This window comes from Lepus europaeus, chromosome 17 (genome assembly GCF_033115175.1).
Source record: "Lepus europaeus isolate LE1 chromosome 17, mLepTim1.pri, whole genome shotgun sequence".
NCBI lineage: Eukaryota > Metazoa > Chordata > Mammalia > Lagomorpha > Leporidae > Lepus > Lepus europaeus.
This window is the reverse complement of record NC_084843.1, coordinates 5,348,881-5,368,071: the sequence shown is the minus strand read 5'-3', so window position 1 is coordinate 5,368,071 and position 19,191 is coordinate 5,348,881. Positions and strand designations below refer to the sequence as shown.

General features: G+C 52.8%; 1 protein-coding gene across 1 annotated transcript in view; it reads right to left on the bottom strand.

The window, feature by feature from the left end:
• The window catches only part of ADAM12 (ADAM metallopeptidase domain 12), a 319,392-nt gene that overhangs the window by 208,483 nt on the left and 91,718 nt on the right, over positions 1-19,191 (bottom strand). The window lies entirely within an intron of this gene.

Genomic DNA, 19,191 nt, shown 5'->3' with positions numbered 1-19,191 from the left:
CTGTCCAGGATCCCTAACCCAGTCCAGCGGACACTAAACGTGACCATCACAGTCACAGTGCTGGGAGGCGGCAGAACAGGGATGTTCTGTGTGCAGAACCCTGTGTCCACTGCCTCCAGCTGCTCCTGGGAACAGATGGAGGTGGCACTGTGACTCCATGTCCCCTTCTTTGGAACATCTCCGGGTGGGAAGTTCATCCAGTCCTGCCGTGTGCCCTGTCCTGGCTGCTTCCGTGTGGCAGGGCATACCCGATGGGGACTGGGACCCACATTTCTGATGGCTGTGCCAAACCACCTCCAGTGCTCACTGATCAAAGCGTCTTTTCCAACTCACCCCTGCCTGACCGCCGCCCTCCCAGACACAGGGTACACCACCGCTGACATTTCCTGCGAAACATTTCCTTTTTATTTTACAAAGACAGAAGGAGAGAGACAAGGGGTGGGGGGAGCACTCATTCCACTTTTGAGTGACCACAATGCATTGCTGCAGCATTAGCTGGTGCTTTTACCACTGGTCTTCATCCAAGCTTTCTCATCTGCTGGCCAGCGTGTCATCTGTCCTAATGACTCACGATGAGTACTCGCTCCGCTCGGCGTGATTTATGCTGGCTTATCATGTTCCTGCTCCCCGGGGAAGCTGCTCTGCTGAGTGAGCTCAGCCCACGGGGGAACGGCCGCTAGGCAGCCGGCTCCTCCTGTGAGCGGAGCCAGCTAATGGCCCCGGCCACGGACAGAGCCCTGGGGGATGAGAACAAGACATCTGCTTCTTGTACGGCAGAGATGGGATAAGACGGGGGGTGCCCACCCCCAGGAGAGGACGCGGGGGCCTCTGGCTTTTCTCAGGCTCACTTGGCAAGAGAACACCGTGGGGGTAGGGGAGTGGGGGTCTTCGCCTCACTCGTCCTGTGGGAAGAGGGCTGAGGGCTGGGGTAGGTGGTGGACCAGAGGCAGCTCCTGCCCAGGCTCTGTGAGCAAAGCCTCGTGGATGAGTGAGGCAGCCCCACGCCTCCTCTGCTTCTCTCTGCTGAAGCCCCGAGGCCTGCCCCTGGAGGGGGTGACCATACGGCACAGTGGGGTGCAAAGGACCCGGTGCCAGGGGTGCCGAGGCAACGGCCCTGCTCATCCCACCCTAGTGCTCGGCTCGGCTGGGGCCCGGCGGCCGCTCAGCCGCTCTCTGAGGCTCCCCGGGCCCTCCTGGGTAGCACGGTTCCTCTTCTCAGCCCACCCCTTCCCTTTGGGGCCTGCGGCCGTCAGAACAGCCTGCCGGCCTGCCTGGGTCAGAATCCAGCGTGCGCACATCTCAGCTGGGGGACCTGGAGTGGCTCGTTGGATCGTGCTGTGGCTCAGCTGACCCAGCTGTGGAACAGGGGTCATGGCAGCACGCACCTCCCAGCGGAGATGTGACGGATAAATAAGACAATGCAGGTGCGACAGTGCTCCACCCACGGGTGCCGCTTCCATCAGCCCTGACCCAGGGGGAGCCTAAGGCCCCGACAGCCTCCAACCTGCAGAGTGCCCCCCATGCATGTCCTCCTTCCGGGCCCGTGACACCACCAGCTCTGGGCACCCCCCCTTCAGCAAGCCTTTCTTCCCACATTCAGAAGTTTCCGGAACACAGGAAACCTCCAGTGTGCTGCCAGGTGGAGCTCTCACCAAGTCCTTCTCTCAATGCTGAGGCCACGTATTCTGGCCACAGCTCACCCTGGCCACCGGCTGCTGGAGGGGGGTCACCCTCACAGCAAGGCTCTCCTGCCACCGCGGGGAGTGGGCCAGCTCCTAGCCAGCTCGGCTATGCCATTCCATTTTTGAAAAGCAAAGGTTACCGGAAAATGGGTTATTGAGCCCCAGCAGGAAATGAAGGTGTCCAATCTACTTTGCTTTGTACTAAGAACACCCACACATGGCTTCCCCTGTGCACCAAGGACCCCGCGATCCCGGCTTCCTCTGATCTCACTGAAACCCCCGCAGAGCGGTCGGCTGCATGAGGGTTGTTTCCAAGACAACCGAGTGGCCTTCTGGGGAAGGCCGGCAGAGCTGGCTGGCCCAGCTGCAGCTCGCCTGCCAGCCATCCGCACGGTGCAGCAGGCGCCCCGGGGCGGGGGCAGAGTCCGAGAGTTCGGCTCTACCTGTGCCCCCCCAACCTGGAACCACATTCAGGGGGTGTAGACTCCCTGAGGGCCGGAGCAGGAGCAGTGCGGGGGGTGGGGCGGGGCGGGGAGGCCAGCCTGGCAGGATCTCATGAGAGCACCAGCCACTTCATTCGGCAAATTCCAGCCTGGTTTCCCATGGTGCTTTACCTGGTTTCCCATGGTGCTTTACCTGGTTTCCCATGGTGCTTTACCTGGTTTCCCATGGTGCTTTACCTGGTTTCCCATGGTGCTTTACCTGGTTTCCCATGGTGCTTTACCTGGTTTCCCATGGTGCTTTACCTGGTTTCCCATGGGGGTTCACCAAGACTGCTGCCGCTGAAAGCACCTGAAGCGCTTCAGATAAACCCTCTGTCCAGGTACATGTCAATCACACCAGCTTCCCTGCCTGGGGACTTTTCAAAAGCTTCCTGGTGATTGGCATACAACCTTCCTGCTGCATGGACTCCGGAGAGGCTCAAAACCCAGGGGTCTACTGCACCTATCTGAGCCGTGGTCCAGTTCAGAGAGGCAGTGACTGTGCCAACTAAGAGGTGCAGCGACTGAAGGCAAGCATCCCATAGTCACTCTGGAGGGCCTCAAAATACGGGACGTGAGGTTGGGAGGCACCACGGGGGATGAGGAGGGAGCGGATTCATCCAGAAATCCCTTGCACATTCACGTGACACTGCCATGGCAGTCCTGTAGGTACCACTGCAGGACATCCATGCTATCGGGAACAAGTCCTCCAGCTTTGGGGTAGGAACAACGGCAGTAATAAATAATATAATCATACAATAATAAAGAGACATCTGTGGATTTGCAACTTGCAGTACTTTACAGAGCATTGTTCTGAGCCCACCTGGGGGCTCACGAGCCCACCTCTGCTCCCCTGCCAAGGCCCACACTTCCCACCCCCGCCTGTTCTACTCCAAACGTTTGTACCTCCTGCAATTCCTCTGTACCTGACAACAATCACCCCACCCTGAACACGCTCTCAACATACGGCGACCCAGTCAACTCCAAAGGTAGCACCAGGAAGAATGACGTCACCCGGCAGCCATGACGCCAGTCAGGTCCACGCCAGCCTTCTTGCCAAAAGCCCTTAACTGTGTAACGTTGGTTTCACACATCATCTTCAGTGCAGGGGTCCAAATGTTCCGATTTTATTGAGATGGCCTCTTCTCTACTTCGAGAAGGCAGGAGATTGACTGACTTCCGCAAAGCAACTATTTCTGACCCCAGGAAAACTCAGAACCAAGAAGAACTTCTCAAGCACTCGAGAATCTATTATTTTCACCAAGTTTCTTAGGCGCACAGAAGTGGTCGTGCATTTAAAAACACCGTTTTATTGACTCTTTAAATAAAACTCTATCTACACCAATAAAAGAAAAAATGGGGAGATACGACCTGCCACAGTGATCATAGAAGAATTACACGGCATATAAAATATTACAGTCGCTTCACGCGATAACTCTCATCCATCAACCGTGGAGATGGGCAAGGAAATATAACTGTCCTCATTTTATTGAGGTAGGAATAAAGATAAAGATAAAAACATATAAATGCCGACGTCGGGTGAAGAGAGAGACAGCTCGGCCAAGGACTCGGGGAAGACTGAGGGAGTCAGCGAGAGCAGGCGTTGAGAAGCGGGTGTCGGTTTGCCCAGGGGTCATGGATTTCTGGATGGGGAGCGGCATCCTTAGGAGCAGCATGCTGGGGGGAGGGGGACACAGCTGGGAAGACAGGTGCTCCTGAGACTGCCAAAAATAAGGGGCTCCCACATAGAAGATGGTCCTCAACTTTCACAGTAAGAAGACATCAAAAGGATAGTTTTGGCCATCATCTATCTATATCTCTGTGTTTATATCTTACTAATGTAGATGATGTGTGTGTGTGTGTGTGTGTGGCCTTCCAAAAACTGGCCAGGGTTGTGGTGTGACCGCTTAAGCTGCTGCCTATGACACCGGCATCCCAGTGGGCGCTGGTTCGAGCCCTGGCTGCTCTACTTCTGATCCAGCTCCCTGCTAATACCTGGGAAATATCAGTTTTCCATAAACGTTTTTACAATGACTTATTTATTTGAAAGGCAGAGTTACAGAGAAAGAGGGAGAGACAGAGAAAAAGAGAAATCTTCCATCTGCTGGTTCACTCTACAGATGGCCACAATGGCTGGGGCTGGGCAGGTGGCAGTGGCCCACATTCCCAGGTGAATAGCCACACATTTTACTATGGGAAAATGCAATTCGAACATTTGATCCTCAGATGCAGGTTTGACTTCTGAGGTCTTCTGTTCTCTGTTACAAAGACCCTGGGATCTATTGCTCATGATCTACACTTAAGGTAAGACTAAGTGCCCCTTCCCGGGCCCTAAGGGAATGCAATCACCCCGAGAGCCAAACCAGGACACGCCACTCAACCGCCCATCTCCACTTCTCCACAGTTTCAAAGCCCTCGTAGCACAGTTTGTGGGATGAACATATAACGCTGGTTGCTTTGTTTAAGAAAACTGAGTTCACTGGTGGGGATGGGGGAACAACGGCTACACCATGGCCCAGAGCCCCTCTAAGAACCAAGCAACAGAGGACATAAACAATGCTCTACAAGTTAGACAGGGGAATCGATGCAAGAGATATGAGCCCTCTGAAGTCCCCCTTTGAACAACGAGGTCCTCCCAGATCTGACGCTGGTGGGGGCGTGGGGGGGGGGGCGCGGGGGGCTGCAGATCTCAGGGTGTGAGGGCAGCAGGGGATTGTGGAGGAGCTTGTGAGCAGTGAGGGCTGCTGCTCGGACACCGGAAGTTGGACATCAAGTGGAAGAGAGGAGGAACAGAGTTGACCTGACTCAGTGTGGGGTGGCTCGACACGGAGGCCACAAGGCCCCGGCTCCCTAGAGATGGGGACCCATGTGGGCACAAACTATGGGTCCCCAGTGGCCTGAATTAAAACCAGCTAATGTACTGAGCTTTTTGATTGGCTGGACCCTGGACACTGGATTTGCATAACTTCACCTGCCCCAGTTCCACAGATACTACTTCCATTTTATACAGGAGGAGACTGAGGCCGAGAGCGGTTAACAGGCTGACCAGGGTCACGGGGCATAAGGGATGTGGCACCTTCACACTGGACATCTCACTCCAGGGCTCCTGTCCGTGTCCCCTGATCTCTGAATGGGCTCTCCCTGCCCTTTGTTCTGGCCCTGGTCTTGAACTTGGCTGCCTGGGTCTTCTGAGAACTAGGAGTTGACCTCATGTGAGTTTGACCCTTGGGAGTCTACATGTCTTGCGCTCTGTGGAGAACAGTTTCTGGATGGGCAAAGCTGGGATGACCTCTGCCAGGCGATTACACACAAGGTCGGCCGCCACTTGGCCTGAGACCTCGGGCTCCACCTGCCCACACCAGCACCAGCATTTCTGCCACACGTGAGCCCACGACCCAGCCACGGACGGAGGCTGGGTGGTCTCAGTCAGCACCTGCAGGTCTGTCCTTGGTCAACACGGCCATCCCGAGGGGCCGGTGCTCCAAGCGGCCTGCCGAGCTGTCTCCATTCACAAGCAGCTCTGGATACGAAACTGCTCTGTGTCCTGTGTAAGATTCTCATAAACTGAAAATGGTCAGCATTTACGACAGCGTCCAAAGGGAAAGCTACTGGGACGGCTTAACAATCTTACTTAACAGTCTTACATGGGAACCAAGAAAACTTCATCTGAGGACAGCAGAGGGCAGAAGGAACGGGCTGCTTTTCATCTGCTTCTCATTTAGAAAAACTGGGCTACTGGGGGAAAGGGTCACGGCAAAAATAGAAGATCATCTTCAGAGGCGAGCAGAGCTCTCATTCTGAACACAGGAGGTGCACGCTGGCCACGCCCCTTCCGTGCACCAAGAGAGTTGCTGAGAGAATGCACCGGGCAATGTGAGAAGCTGGGTGAGGATGGCAGACGACGGACAGGGTCCCCAAGAGCAGAGCTGCTATTCAAGGCCAGGGGCCACCAGTTCTAGGTCACAACATGTTTGTGAGGACAGTGCCACAGTGCCTGCCACCTCTACCCCAAAGGCTCCATTAGAAAAACAACCATCTCTGGGCTACACCAAGAAATACAACTGTGCAATATGTAACACAGGCTTAGCAAGATCTCTCTCTCTCTGTCTCTGTCTCTGTCTCTCTCTCTCTCACACACACACACACGCAGGTTTAAAGCAATTAAAACCATACTGAGAAAAAGACAAAAAATATCCAGTTTTTGTGGAAGAAGGCAAGGGCAAAGATGGAGAGAGGAGGAGGAACCGACTACTCATCTGATTTTCCCTTTACGTTAACCAGAAATCTTAGTTGCTCAACACCCCGGAGTGAGAACGTGTTGAATCAGTTCAGACAAGCCTGCCCTCCGCTAGACTACAGAACGGAGGTGGTTGGAGCGCGGGGGACAAGAGCTGAGTGTCGTTTCATTTTATGTGCTAACCCCAACATGAAGTTTGAAACTCAGCTGCGTGAGGAGACCAATGAACAAACATAAATGAATAGAACATGTCACAGAGATTCGAGTACTTATTACAAAAACGTGAAAAGGAAAAATGGCAAAAAACCAAACCCCAGATTAAAATTCCCTTTTTATTAACAAGCAAGGATTGCTCATTTTTTTATATTTAGTTGCTAATATTTTCTAATACATAACATATAAATACTATAAAGAGCCTGATGTTCAAACCTTAACTTCTATGGAGCCCTAATTTCTATTTATCAATCAATACCTCTAGATTATTTTCAGGTCATGAGTCATGTTTGCATTACTGTAAGATTTTTTGAAAACTCAGTAGAAGTACAGCCTCAACTGACTGACTTCTAAACAAGAACACATGGGTTATGGCTGACTTGGAAGGGAAAAAAAAAGAACCATTGCAATGCAGGCATAAAGACTGACACTTATGTAATAATAAGTAATAGATCTAAGTATATTCACATGTGGTCACGTTGGTTTTGAGATGTAGTTAAGCAACCCACTGTGTGTGCTTGCTTTCACTACTTCCACGTGCACAACGCAAGTGGCCAATCCACCACAATGCCTCGCCAAGCCTTGTCTTTGGCCATAAAAGGTGGTCACTTGAGCTCACTCCAAGGACAATGACCTCTGCAAAGCAACCTGGACTCCCATCCCAGGAGACCAGAAGGGAAGCACCAATGTTTCCATCACTAACTCTGTGGACTTGTGTTGGATTTACACGGGCACGCACAGTCCCAGTGGTGTCTGTCTGTGACCTCCAATGTTCACATCCAGAGTGTGAAATGTGAACCCCGTGCCCTGCTCCCTGGATCACGACCTGGAGCCTAATGAGGGCCCTGCAGATGCCCTGCATCATCACAATTGTCTTACAATTTACAGCCAAAGTCCTTCGGGGACCACGGTTACAATCACCTATCAGAGTCACAAAGACCCTCCAGCCTTCTCAAATGACCCTGACACCACAGGCCAAGGCACTGTCTTCCCCTGGGCACTGCCCATCCAGTCTCCATTCCGTAGACTGTGGATCCCACGCAAGCTTCATCGTGTTGGTCAGGAGCCTCCCTCCAGTCCACACTGGCCTCGGCTGTGTAACCTCACCTGCTTCTATCTCCCAAGAAAAAGGACTTCCTGGGGCCAGGGAACCCCAGGGATTCTCAGGTCTCCAGGGAACAAAGCTCAGTACCTCGTGGACGGAGCTACACGTGCAGGGTCTGCTGGATCCCTGAAATACAGCCAGGCAGGGAGCCTGGCTCTCCGAGGAGCCGCCTGCACCTTCTCAGCGCTCACATTCAGCACGTTCTCCATAGTTCCTCACGCAACAGCTGCATCAGGGCAGGCTCAGCAGCGCGGCCAGTCCTGGCATCCTTCCAGGGAAGGAAGCACTGGCCCCAGTGCCCACCGTTACCGAGGCCGTAGGTCTCCTGGTGGAAACGGGGTCCCCGGAAGCCATCCGACCTGCGAGCAGGTAAGGCTTCGTGCCCTATCAGAGGAGAGTGCTCAGAGAGGCTAATAACTTGTCCCAAACGTGCAAAGCCCACAGCTACCAGAGACCCCATTTTCCCTTCCTCTTGGCTCAGCGCCTCTCCCCACACCATGCACACGAAACCCTCTCTGGTTAAAAAAAAAAAAAAAGAAGAAGAAGAAAGAAAAGTTAAAGCGATGGCAGGCAGGTAGCATGAATTCCTCCAATGACTGTCTTTATGATTTCTATGTCTTTATGATTTCTATGTCTTTATGATTTCTATCAACATGGGCTAGAATTGCCGCTCTGAAAACGGCAGAATTCGTTTGTTAGGGGTATTCCATACATTTGGAAGAACCAAGTATGTGTCCTTTTTAGCAACCTTGGATCTTTTCTCTGGTTGTGTGAATTAATTAACGTGATAGTATGTTACCCTCTGTATCAATGATCATTTTTAGGTTCCTACAGGCAAAATTACATTGGGGTAAGCAGCAGCCTTAAATAATTTCTAAATGAAAGAGATTGGTGTCATGTCTATACAGCTGATTTATGGTCCAAAGTGGAGATACAAGGCTTTTGGACAAGGAAATGTTTACAGAATGCAAGAGGCAAAGTACTCCAGCCATAATCATTACCCTACTTGGTGAGATAATAAATCTGACCCAAAATTTAAATAAAGTTTAAACATTTATTACAGAGATATTACTTTTAGTAGGTTTTTTTTTATTTTAACGTCATCTGTTAAATTTAGTCAACTTCCCAACATTCTACATGTTTTGTGGCTGAGAATACACAATACTCTCAGGACTGTGCTGGAAATATCCAGGAAACATAAAGAAACACAATTTATTTTGTGAAAGCAGCACATAAAGGCCATGTTCTGGGGCTGGCGCCGTGGCGCGGCGAGTTAAGCCACTGCTTGAGATGCCGGCATCCCACACAGGAGGGCCGGTTCTAGTCCTGGCAGCTCCACTTCCAAGCCAGCTCTTCACTAACGCACCTGAGAAGGCATCGGAGGATGGCCCAAGGGCTTGGGCCCTCACCACCCAAGTGGGAGACTCGGATGGATTCCTGGCTTCTGGAAGATTGAGGTTTCTTTGTCTCTCTTCCAAATCAATCAATCAATCTTAAAAAACGAAGACCATTCCCCACCACCCCCTAGTGAATTTTGGTGACATGGTGAATTGTCCAGTGGGTGTTGCTCGGCTCCCACCACAGCTCAAAGGGTACCTCCATGCCAGCCTGTCGGACTTGCAAGGCAAACCATGAGAGGGGCCCATTCAATCTCTAGTGCAGTTGAAATCAAAGAGGAGACCTCAGATGGCCCCGGCAGGAGCTCGGTGGGAGTGACCTGCCCCCAGCTAAGGCTGCTGCAGCAGGGGTGGGCCCTGCGTCTTGTGTCTGCCCACACGACTTTCGCAGGAAGAAAATCCCGGGAAAATAAAGCAGCTCTTCTTCTCTGCTTGTGTTGCACCCACCTGTCCCACAGCAAAGACCACCAGCGCTGAGAAGAAAGGAGTGAACGTTTCTAGATCAGCGGCTGCATGTTGTTTTCCTCTCCGCACCTCAGTCACCTCCCAGACCGCTGGGTTTGGAAGCCTTCATGGCCGAGTCACCTGCTTCCAGGGGACAACTTCTGTCACTTGCTGTTGAGCCAGCTCGCACATCCCCGTCCTCACCCCTGTGGATCTACCTCCACGGGGGATGTAGGGATGCTCTTGGGTGCCGTCTGCACAGCAGTTTCATAGTCAGACTCTTCCCTGCTCTCTGGTGTAGCTCAGACCCACAGAACCTGGCACGCATGTGGGTGCCCAACACAGGCGGAGTGAACCACCGGGTGTGGGGTGCGGACCTTGGGGTATAAGGGACCACCCACTAGCAAAGGCAGAGTGGTGAGCAGGGTGGCCCTGAAAGAACTTATCCTGCCTTTTATCTCATGCTTCAGAGTAGCCAGCTGTTGATGGGGAGAAGTTCTTCTCTATAGCACTGTCCCAGATGGGGCCGGCACTGTGAAGCAATGGGTAAAGCCACCATATGGGTGCCAGTTCAAATCCCAGCTACTGCACCACTGATCCAGCTCGCTGATAAAGTGCCTGGGAAAGCAGTAGTGGATGGCCCAAGTGGTTGGGCCCCTGCACCCACATACGAGACCTGGAAGAAGGTCTGGGCTCCCGGCTTCAGCCTGGCCCAGCCCTGGCCATTGTAGCCATTTGGGAGTGAACCAGTGGATGGAAGATATCTCTCTCTCTCTCTCTCTCTCTCTCTCTCTCTCTCTCTCTTTCTCTCTCCAACAATGCCTTTCAAATAAATAAATTAAATATTTAAAAAAATCTAAAAAGTGTTCCAGTTAATAAATGAAGAAGGAATAATGGCATTTAGAACATTAGTCTTTTGCATGACCCAAAGAAAGAACAGATCTGGGATTGATTGCTAATGGCTGCTGACTCGAGCCAGTGAAGGCTCAGGTGGAGCTGTGTAATGAAGTGACCGCTGACCCCTGAACACACTCAACTTGACAGCACCAATGAGACGATCAGAGGGCACGGAACACCTGCTATGGTCAGGCACTGCTTGTGCCATTGTCCTGCCAATCTGAAGAAGTCCACAGACCTTACTGCCAGTGAACCGAAACACAGGGGCCACAGGCATGGGCTAGACGGCACCATGGGGACACAGTCAGAGAGCAGAGCATGGAAACCGTACCAGGAAAGCTGTCTGGTTTCATTTGCAAATGGTCTTGCAAGGACTGGAAGATTTCTTGTGCAAGTGTTAAAAAGAGGGACAGAGAATCAATGCATTAACAGAGACTTAAGAGATACAGGCAACAGATACAACCCAGGGGCCATGTTTACAGCCTGATCCAATCAATCCACCTGCCAAGAACAGACGGGGACTCTATGAGACATGGATAGTGGGTTGATATTTTGTTGTTATTCATGTGGGGGTACAATAGAAAATCATTTATTTTAGCAATAAATAGGTAGGAATTTGTAGATGAAACAGGATGCCCGCCTGGGGGTGGGAGAGGCTGGCAACCGTGTGTTAGTTTTGCTGCACACGGACAAAGGGTCCAGGCACATTAACCATTGCACCCCAGTCCTCTACTCCGTATCCAGTCCCCAAGCCACAGAGGTCCAGGGGATCACATAGCATCTCCTGGCCCACCTGAACCACAGCACTCAGGGGACTTGTAGCTCTCCTGCTGGGGCAGAGAATGGGGCTGGGCAACCATCAGGTGAGAAGAGCAGCAAGTGCAGGTGAGGTGGGGCAGGGACTGGGGGCCCAGGCTGACCATGGCAGGGAGCGAGGGGGAGAAGGTTGAGTGGAGGAAGCAGGGCCAGGGCCCAGGGATAGCGGGAGCCACGGGAGCTGGAGGCAGCGGCAGTACAGCCGAGAACCACGGCCACGATCCCTGTTCCTATGAAGAGAGGCGGCACAGGGAGAAGAAGGGGACAGAGAACAATGGTCAAGTCCTAGATGACAGCGCAGCACCCAAGTTCTCCCCAAGTGACAGCATGGTGCCAGCACTCCCTAAATGCCAGCGTGGTGCCAAGCGCTGTAAATCCCACGGCCATTCGCCCTCCTGACGACCTGGAGAGAGGTCTAAACTGTTCTGTCCACTTGGGGGAGGAACTGACCTGCCTCCTCCCCTGTCTGGCACCAGCTCGGAGTCCTGTCACTGTCAATCATCCTATTCTACGCGGGGGCCATGGAAGCAGCTCCGGAAAGAAGGGGGCAGGCTCTCAGAACCGGGCATCAAGGAACATCCTATTAGCTCCTGTGAGTGCCATCCTGGCTACAGCCATGCAGCCATATTCATTACCTGGGAATGAGTCTCCCAGAATTAAGAAACAAAGATCCAGAATAAGCCACTGGCCACCTTCTATTCTACATCATGTGAGCTCCTGAAAGAATATAACGAGGGTGCCTTCCTTTTGCCCAATAATAACACACCAAGAACCTAGCTGTTAAAAACTCATGGTAAGATGTACGTAACATTTATAATTTTAGCCACTGATAAAGGTATACCTCAGTGGCACTAAGTACACTCACATGATCATCATCACCATCCAAATTCCAAGTATCGTCATCTTCCCAGGCAGAAATCCTGTCCCCATTAAACATTGCCCTGTTGTCCAACGCCCCGCATCCCCGGCAGCCAGCCCTGCGAATCTGACTACTCTGTGTGACCCCACAGCATTTGTCCTTTTGTGCTTGATGTCTGTCTTTTATAACACATTCAAGAGCCATCCACGCTGTAGCACGTGTCAGCTTCCCTTCCTGGTCAAGGCGGAGAAATACACATTTTCTTTAAGATTTACTTATTTGAGAGGCAGAGTTGGAGAGAGGGAGAGACAGAAAGAGAAAGGTCTCCCATCCACTGCTTCACTCCCCAAATGGCCACAATGCTGGAGCTGTGCCGATCTGAAGCCAGGAGCCAGGAGCTTCTTCTTGGTCTACCACATGGGTACAGGAGCCCAAGCACGTGGGCCATCTTCCACTGTTTTCCCAGGCGCGTTAGCAGGGAGTTGGGTCAAAAGTAGAGTAGCAGGGACTCGAGCTGGCGCCCATATGGAATGCTGGTGCTGCAGGTGGAGGCTTAACCTGCTGTGCCACAGTGCCAGCGCCAGGAATACGCATTTCCTTGCAGGTATAAGCACACTGTGTCCATCTTCCCATCTGCTGATGGACACCTGGATGCTCTCATCCTTCGGCTGTTATGCACAGTGTGCTAGGGACATAAGTGTGCAAGTTCTATTGAAGTACTCGATAGAGCCCAGGAGGAATGCAGGGGAACATGGACTCTTGGTAAAGAAAATTACACTACAGCTCTCCACCACCTCTAACACAGTGTGGAATCTTAATCAAGAAGACAAAGCTGTAACTAGCAAGGTGAGGTTTCTTCTCCCCAGCACATTAGGAGGCATGACCAATCACAGGCAGATGTTTGGATTCCACTGAGGATAGCAAGTTTTGGGTTAACATTTCTGAAACAACTCTAAGTTTTTGGTTTCATGCGGCATTTTAATATAGAGATCTATCAGAACCTGTGCTTACGAACTTGTTAAAACTATGCTAAAGTTTTAAGCTCTCCAGAGAGTTAAGTCTTAAGTGACCAATGAACAGTTCTAGCATGTCACCCAGACACACTGTGGCCTTCCTGCTGGGGATACAGGAGGAGACCTGCCACAACACACCAGCCACCACAGCACCTGCACATCAGCCTGGCCACACCACGGGGGCGGGGACAGAGTGATGACAACCACAGAAACGGCACTGGCTGTGCACCCAGCAGCCAGAGACCACCTGGAAAGGAGCAGGAGAACCATTGCCGTCCATGTGGGAAGCGGTTTGGGGACAGGAACCCCAGGGCCGTGGCAGGACGTCCATCAGAAAGCCACCAGGCTGTGGCGCCAGGAGCGAGGGATTGCGAGGGACGGGCCGAGATGTTGACATCCACTTCCACATCGGATGCTCTTTTCAGAGTCTCTGAAAGGTTAGGAGCCCACCCAAGGACACCACATTCAAACCCGAGCGAGAGGGGCACAGTCTTGAGCAGGGTGGTCTTCCCCAGCAAAGGCATCCTGAGTTCAGGTCCTCACGTGCAGCCAGAATGGTCTTGAGAAAGCTCAGTCTTCCCTGGGGGCTCCCTGATGGGGGGCTTTCCTCCCACGGTGCCCACTGCCCTCCAGGGAAGAAACAGCAAAATCCTTGTCACGGTACACAAGGATGGTGCACGGCCCGCCTTCCCCTGTCTATCTTGTGGCCACCACTCTCCTTGCTCCCTGGCATGGCCACCTTCCCAGCCTCCGAGAAGCCCCGTCCTCCTCCCTGGGGACCCACACCTGCTCTCTGCTCTCTCTCCAACTCCCCACCCTCTCTCTGCCTTTTTTACCCGGCTCACCCCTCTTCCTGCACAGCTTAAATGCCGCTTCCTAAGTACCTTCCTACCCCACACCTGGCGAAGGTCCCCTGCTCGCCCTCCCTGGCACTGGGCAGTCACCAGTTGCGTGATGCTCTGTTGGGTGCTGGGCTCCTCGGCTAAGCTCTCATTCACCATTCCCCCGCCCAGTGTTGACCACCACGGTGTCTGGTATCAAATAAACATCTGTGAACAATGACCAGGTAACTGGATGAATGACCAGGTAACTGGATGAATGACCAGGTAACTGGATGAATGAACAAAGGACTCCATTGATAAAGGTTTGTGGCCAGCAGCAAGGAAGCTGGGAGATGGAAACACAGGACGAGGCAGGTGAACTTCTGAGCTGTAGCTTTGTCCTTGGTCTTTTAGGCAACAACTAGGAGGACCGAGCTGGTTAGAGACCGGCTCTGGCAGGTGGGCGGGGCTTCTTCAGGAAGAGGGGGGGGGACAGATTGCACACTGTGCTCCAGCAAAGACTTTCAGAGGCAAATTCTGGAGAAGATCGGGATGGTAAAAACCAAAGTCCGCTCGGCCCCCCTTTCTGGTGTGGCCCGGATGCTCGGCTGTCATCCAGACTTACAGGTGTAGAGTGGGAGCAGCTGTTCCCGGGAAGAGCTACGGGGAAGACAGGGGCGTAAGTGCGTAAAAACCGCCTACCCTGGACTCACAGAGAGAGGTGCGGGCTGTCACACCTGACCGCCGAGGCCGTCCTGAGCCCTTGTCTTTCTGCACTGACTGCTCACAGACGTTTAAGCCACTTTGTGATCGGAAGCCAAGCTGGGTTTCAAATACAGACCCAAAGACAAACCTGTTTCCTTTCCAACAGCTTCTCTCCTTGAAGTGTTCGCCCACCCCGCACAGCACAGACCTGCGCCCTCCTGGGGACCCACGTCCAGCCTGGCCCAGCGCGTCCACTCTCCATTGTCACTCATTTGGTGGGGGCTTAGGGCGAGCCTGTGAGGAGCCACACCGTGGGGAGGAGGTTGAGACCACACACCTGTGCTTGAGGACGGCCCTCAGTGGTAGGAAAGGAAAGGAACACCCTGGCAGAGCCGAGAACCAAGGGGCCGGCGGCTTTCAGACGTCCTGCCCGTAACAGGGTGCAGGCTCTGGCGGTGGCTACCCAGGGTCACTGCATGGCACAAGGATGAGCTCCCCGGGCTGGGACCCGCCACAGACGCACGGCTCCCCGCTCAGATGGCGGTCACCTCTCCTAGAAGCCACATCACCTCAGGCTCCTGTGGGGTCTCCCTCACGAAGATACAGCAAATCTGAACTCGCCATGTTGATTTCCTGTTAGCCCAAGCACAGGACTTTGCAATTAACCACAACCGTGAAGTGCCCCCTTGGTCGCTGTTGCGCTCTGCGTAACCCAGACCCTGCCGTGTTCTGCCTGCTTCCCTCCACCAGGAACAGCGCTCAGTACACCTCTGCTTGTCTTCACGGAGACGGTGTCACAACACGGGCCAACCAGAGGTGGCACACACGGCCCAAGACCCGAGCAGCACTCGGTCTTACTGGGCAGCACGGCACCACGGACAGCAGATTGGTACCCTCAGGAGACGTTCAGCCGCCCGCTGACGCTGGTCTCCCCGCCGGCTCTGTCCCCATGCCGGACACCACCACCTGCTCTGAGAGGTGACCCGACGTCAGTGCCTTCCCAAACGCTCACACCTGTGTCTGACAATTGAAAGCTCCGGCTCTTAACCTAGGACGAACCCTAATGGAAGTGGTCTCTTAAGAGAAGCCTGGAATTGTTCCAGAACGATGTCAATGCCGAAGTTCCAGCCCAGAGACACCCCAAAAACAAGTCCAGCTTGCTCTGGGCTTCTCATGGCAACTGCCTTCCACCAGCAATGGAGCAGCTGGAAGAGACTGCTCACTGGGCCAAGAAGTGGAAGGAGTGGGATCCGCCGCCATCGTCCCCCATTAGCCTGAACTGGAAGAATGGGCGTCCGAGCTGGCCGGTCTGGTCCACAAAGCATTTTTTTCAAAGATGCAGTTTCAAGAGCACCTGCTAGAAGAATGGCCTGAGAGTCCACGGGGAGCCCGCAGAGCAATGGCCGTTACCACCCAGGCCCCTGGGGAGCCCACAGAGTGATGGCTGTTACTACCCAGGTCCCTGTGGCTCCACAGGCAGACAGCAGCGTTGTGAAAAATGCTTCTGGGGGGAAGCACTTAAATATTTAATTCCGGCTACACAAGCACAGATTTTAAGTGAACAGCATCCGGTCTTTGTACAAATTAGGGATACCATACTCCCTGAAGCAGCTCTCCGCACAGTTCCAGGAAGAACTGGTGCCCTGTGGAGGAGCTTGTGAGGAGGGTGGGTCAGCACCGGCCGCGGGCTGCAGCTGTCAGGATCTCAGGACCATGGCCACTTTGACTTGGTTCCTGATTTTTTAAGATGTTTTATTTCTTTGAAAGCCAGAGTTATGGAGGGCGGGGAGAGGGGGAGAGAGGGAGAGAGGTCTTCCATCGCCTGGTTTACTCCCCAAATGGCAACAACAGCCAGGGCAGGACCAGGATGAACCCAGGAGCCAGGAGCTTCTTCCAGGTCTCCGATGTGGGTGCAGGGGTCCAGGGACTTGTGCTATCCTCTGCTGCTTTCCCAGGCTCATTGGCAAGGAGCTGGATCGGAAGTGGAGCAGCTGGGACTAGAACTGGTGCCCACGTGGGATGCCGGCACTGCAGGCAGTGGCTTTACTCACTGTGCCACAGCGCTGGCCCCTTCGCTTGTGATCCCTCCACACTTTTCAACTCAAGCACACTCCTGGACATTGAAAGACTCAACATCAACGAGAGGATTTTTTCCCACCCTTTTATAGGTCTTTCCCCTTTTCTTCTCGTCATAAATACTTTAACATTCCTTTCAACTATTATCAAGTTTTTACAGCAGCTTTTTGCCCCTCAAAATAAAATGCCTTTCACCCAGATTTTTAAAATGTTATGTTTTTGTAGTAAAACACTGAGCCAACGCAGCAAATATCTCCCTCGCTCTTCCTACTCAGAGACGCAGGCCATGTGCATAATTTTAAAATAAAAGTTGAATGTCATGTAAACAACTTTATAGCATGCTCTCTGCATTGATTACGCCATGAATTTTTTACAGTAGTAAAGGTTCCCATCATGCTGACCGCACTTTCACAGCTGAGCCATATTATTGTTTCAGTCGCTGATCCTGTACTTTTAGGTAAAATACTCAGAAGTGAACATCCCCAGAAGAGGGCCGGTTCCCAGCCTGGAGCGGCTGCAGGAGGCCACCAGCAGCTGGCTTCCGATTCGCAGGCCCCTTCCTGGACGACTGCTGAACGGCAGCCTCGCTGACGGCTCCATCTCTGTCTCCTCAGAGATTCCTCTGGACAAACTCCCAGTGTCGCATCTACGGCGTCAAAGGCGATGCAAATTAGGAATTCCAGTACACTCCGGATGACCGATCACCTTCTGCAGTGAAAGCTCTGAAGTACAAGCATCTCACTCCACTTAGCAAGGTGTGGATGCCTCCGTACTCATCGTCTCCAACTCACAGCCATTTAGAAGAGACGAAACCTCTTTCAACAAACTGTTATATTTAAATTTGGGAGGGAAATACATTATAAAAATAGTAATATTGGGGGCTCTCTTCACCAATATGTTGAGTTTAGCAAAATAGATTCTCTAAAATCGATACAAGCAGCCTAATTAAAATCAAGCGCAGGACTATCATAGGACTATATTAAATACTCTATGAATGTTCTAAAATATAGCTTGACAGGTTGGGAAGAGAGATGACATGAGAAGAGGTGGCCTTACATTTTCACTCTCCCATTTTGAGATTATCTTACGAGGGCCCAGGGGAAGGAAGCGAATGGTGGCACCTCTTACAGGGCTGTCTTCTCCTAACTGGCCAGCGTCTAGCTGTCAGTGTGTGTCCTACCGTCTGCAGGCATGGAAGGCATTTTCAGAGGAAACCTTGCACAGGGCCACTCCCCCACCCACAGACTCAGAGACCCAGATGGGCAGCACGTCATTAATTCCCCGTGGGAAAGTGTGTCCCACCGTGAACCAAATGAGGTCGGAAGTAAAAGGTCACAGACTCAACGTCACTAAGAGGAGAAAGCAGAGCCTTATCCATAGCCAAACAACCCAGCTCCTATCAGCAGACACAAATCGGCAAGCAGGGCGGCGCCTGCGATCCGAACCCGGACGCTGGGACCTTTGCTCTTTATTTCTCTCCAGCGCTCACTTTTCTGCACAAGCCGAACTCCTTTTATAATAAAAACAAATAGCACAAGGCTTTCATTAAGTCTACCCCTGCCCTTTGACCCACGGTCAGAACACCAGCCCCCTCCCGCCACCCAGCGGGATCCTGCAGCAGCCTGGAGCCGTGGCCGCCCACGCCCCAGTCCAGCTGCCAATCCGCAGAGCCCCGCTGGGGAAGCACAGCCCACAGCAAGCTTTTCTCCTTCCCGTCTCTTAGGCAACACTCAGTTTCCTCCACTGGGGGAGTTTCAGCGCCAGACAGAGCCAGGGACAGAAAGTGAGGTGTCCCACCCTGTTCTCTGGTGCAGGGGAGGGCAGGACCAGGACACCGTTTTCTTTCCTAAGCAAAACATCTGAAGTGAAACACACCTTCCTGCTCAGAGCCTTGTTCCCAATAAAGGTGCCTGGACCTTGGTGTTAAGATCCAGTCGCAGGGAAAGCCAAAGGCCTAGTACTCGTGTCCTGCTAACCAGGCTTTTGCTCGCTTACTGGTGAGGACAAAGCACATTAGAGACAGCCAGGCTCTGGGGCCCCCGGGCGCTCCGCACCCACAGCTTTCACACCTGTGGATTCAGCCAGCCGTGTACCGAGATGACTTGTTTTTAAGGATCGTCATCTGTACTGAACACGCACAGGTTTTCCCTTGGCAAGATTCCTCGAACGACAGCGTCTAGTAGCGACCTACAGAGCAGTCACCCGTGGGAGGTACTGCAAGTCATCCAGAGACGATTGAAAGCAGACAGGAGGGGGGCGCGGTTCTGGGCGACACCACGCCACCTCACAAAAGAGACTCGAGCACCTGAGAACCTTGACATCCAAGGACATCCAGCACCCAGGGATCCTGGGAGGACTGAGTTGCAATATGCTGTGCCACAGATTCCAAATGCCGGGACTGGCTGCTGCCGATCCCCCTGGTCTGACTGCCCTAGCCCCTCCAG